The 3,659-nt window shown below is 38.6% G+C and overlaps 1 pseudogene; it reads left to right on the forward strand.

The window, feature by feature from the left end:
- The first annotated feature begins 596 nt into the window (after nt 1-596).
- On the forward strand, nt 597-3,659 carry LOC127650094 (retinol dehydrogenase 12-like; annotated as a pseudogene).

The raw sequence follows: 3,659 nt of genomic DNA on the forward strand, positions 1-3,659 counted from the left end.
TTCAAGATTACACGTATATTTGTGAATGTATAGCTATTCATAAATGCATTATGCCTATCCTTTAACTTTGAAAAGTCATAAACGGCATAAGAATAAACTGATCGGAACAGGTATATTTTTGCCCATTACAGCAATTTGGTGTTGCATGTAAACACCTTCACCGCCATTGTTACTGGCTCATCCAATGTGCGCATGCCTCTTCATGGTTTGACATCAATAGCGGAAAATAACACGATTATTTTAGGTTTTCAAGTTTGTTTGTTTTTTTTCTTCAAATAAGCAGATTTTTAGGAGTTATCAGCATATTGGTATGTATGTAAACACGCTCATTGCCATTTTGGGGTGAACTATATGTTAAGCAAAACCACCTTGTGATGAAGAGCGTGGCCGGGACGCCCGGTGCTGAATCAGCCGGGAGAGTGAGGAGATGGGGACGTCAGTTCGAGAGAGAGAGAGAGAGAGAGAGAGAGAGAGAGAGAGAGAGAGAGAGAGATGCACTTAGCCGCTGTGTGTGTGTGTGTTTGTGTTGTGTTTAAGTTGTAATTAAAGTCTTTTTGGCTTCCTTCTTTCCCGATGAACAATAGGCTCGCCCGATGATGGTGTGGCTCAAGGCCGAGAACGCCTTGGGCGAAAGATCTTGCACAGCTGTTAGTGATTACGGCGGGCGAGGGATAAAGCCGCTACCAGAGCTGCAGTCGAGAGAGAGAGAGAGAGAGAAGCAACGACGCTGTGTATGTTCGTCAATGTTTTATGTATGTGCTTTGTTTAATAAATGTCTAACGTTGGATGTGCACCTGGCTCCTGCTTCATTCTTACCTAGACAAGTAGAGATCTTTTACACACCTCTAACAAAACTTTCCAAGTGATTACGTCTTGTCTGACTAATCGTGTCCCATATCATGTCACATTGGTGATCTTTGCAGATAATATAAAAAACTGCCATCTAGCCTTATACAGCATTAACCAAATCTACAATATTTAAATCAGGAAATTGTGTTGATCGCTGTTTTTGTTATTCACAATTCTGATTGACCAGAATCCCTGTAGTCTAACATGATCTTGGCTTAATCTTCTTATAAAACCTTAACCCAGCCTTAAATGAAGGGTGCTTTGATGGGTTAGCACTCACTAAGATTGACTGTGACTGTGCAGTTGAAACAACAGCTTTTGAAAAGTGGAGTTTAGTACTATGGAAGAGAAAATATAATGAGAGCAGAGCTGACTACTCATCACAACTGATGAAATGTATATATCTCAGTCATTCATCTGTGGGAGGAACCGAAGTCAAATCGTCTAGCCAAACGCTGCACAGTAATTGCGATCACAGTTATTATTATCATTCACTCTTATGTTAACTTTTGGTGAACAACATTTCTTAGTAATGAACAAAAGAGTTTATTAGCCTACTGTTTGTTTTTCTCAGGTTATTATAGAATGGGGAAAAAAGGCATGTAGATGAGCTTTATTAGCTTCATTAATTATTTCTAAGACAGTTTTAAAGCTATAGTGATGAAGGTACAATTTTGTGGCTCAGTTTGTTGTAATTTAAGGGATTTTAATGATTTTTGAGGAATCTATTCAGTGTGGCTGTGCTGTATTTTCATTAAACTGTAATATTATATTTATTTAATACAATTTGTTTTTATTGAAACTCTATGGCAAAGCCAAACAGACTTACAGCACCTAAACATCATAACCTAAATATATATTAAGGAGAATATCTGTAGTATATATTAATATAACTGTAGAAACAAATTAATGAAATCTGAAAGAAAGAATTATGCTTGTGATTTGTAGACTCAAATAAGACATAATCCCAGCACTTAACATTTAAGCAAGCTTCTTTTTTAAAAAAATAATATTGACCTTGTGTCATTGTCTGCCATGCCTAGTTCCAGAAATTTTAGAGTTAGGAAGATTTTGAATGCCAATTGAAATTGTTGGACATTTGTCGAAGTTGCAGGGTGTTTCATAGAAATTGGGCACATTTGCTGCAGTTCTGAGAACTTCTAATAAACTCAAAATCATCCTGCTGAACTATTGCATCATGGACCTTAAGGATTTTATATAAAATCTAAGGGTAGACATCTAGGTCTTCAGCACTGCTTCCAAGACACAGCTGAAAGAGCAATAATTATTCACAGGATGTTTGACCACTGTGCTTATCAGGATTGCCAATACTACATGGAGAATTTCCTTGGTCTTGAATTGGAGAATTTAGAAGATAATTAGTTTTCTTCAACATCAGGTTTGGTTCTGCTGAGAAAGTGAATTGCAGGTGGAGTAAGGCGCTGTCATGTGTGATTGGATGGGAAAACAGTTGTCATTACTGGTGCCAACACAGGGATCGGAAAAGAGACCACACATGACTTGGCCATGAGAGGTAAATACACTGTCACTGTTCATCAATTGATCTTCATGAAGATAGACGAAATAATAACATTATGGGGGATTTTAAGGATTTATGGTCACAATGCATAATCAAAATTTTTGGACACTATTTTCCAATGAAGTGATTTTTTGTGATGGCTTGTCGAGATCTTTCAAGAGCAGAAAAGGCTGCAGCAGAGATTCGCAGGTCTACAGGAAATGGCAATATAGTAGTTCTGCACTTAGACCTGGCATCACTGTTTTCCGTTCGTCAGTTTCCACATGAATACACTGCCACTGAGGATCGACTGGACATAATTATTAACAATGTGGGTGAGACCTTAGAACAGATCTTATCAACAAATCACACTGTGGTTTTAGCTTTGATTAATTATTGCAATGTTTTGTGGACAACACCATTGTCATACTATGAGGAGTAATGATGTGCCCAAAAAGCATTATGGAGGATGGCTAAGAAACCCAGTTTGCTGTCAATCATTTGGGCCATTTTCTCCTGACTGTTCTGCTCCTGGACATTCTGAAGAACTCTACTCCTAGTCAAGTTGTAAACGTGTGCAGCATTGCGCACAACGGAGGTAAAGATGCACCAATTAAAGGGATACTTCATCCAAAACTTACAATTCTTTCATCATTTTCCTAACCCTCATGTTGTTCTAAATCCATAGGACTTTCTTCTGTGAAACACATGAGGAATTGTTAGCCTCAGTCACATTATTATTTCAGAAGGTCATGTGAGACTGTTCTTAAATGCGCATTATATTTCAGCTCAATTACTGTCTCACAGGTAAGATCCACTTTGATGACCTTAACTTCAACAAAGTACCATACGATTCCTCAGTCAGCTACAGTAAGAGCAAACCTGCCAACGTGCTGTTTACTCGAGAGATAGCAAGGAGGGTTAAAGGTTTGTGCTCTCATTATTAGTACATCAGTCATGTTCAAGCATAACTAAAAAAATGCTTTGGTAAGCTGGGTTATAAAACAATAACCCAATGAATATTGTATTTTGTATTAAATAATGTTATTACATTACTCCTGACTTGTTTTTCTTCAAATCAGGCTCTGCTGTAACAGTGTACGCCCTTCATCCTGGAGTAATCCAGACTGACCTGGGAAGTTACGTGCCGACACGGCATCCTCTCCTTAGTACCCTGTTGTCTTTCCTGCCCTCCTACTGATGAAACCCCTCCAAGCAAGGTGCACAGACCTCCATCTACTGTGCAGTTGCTGAGGGGCTGGAGACTTACAGTGGCTGCTACTTTAGGTGA

Source organism: Xyrauchen texanus, chromosome 10 (assembly GCF_025860055.1).
Source record: "Xyrauchen texanus isolate HMW12.3.18 chromosome 10, RBS_HiC_50CHRs, whole genome shotgun sequence".
NCBI classification, from domain to species: Eukaryota; Metazoa; Chordata; class Actinopteri; order Cypriniformes; family Catostomidae; genus Xyrauchen; species Xyrauchen texanus.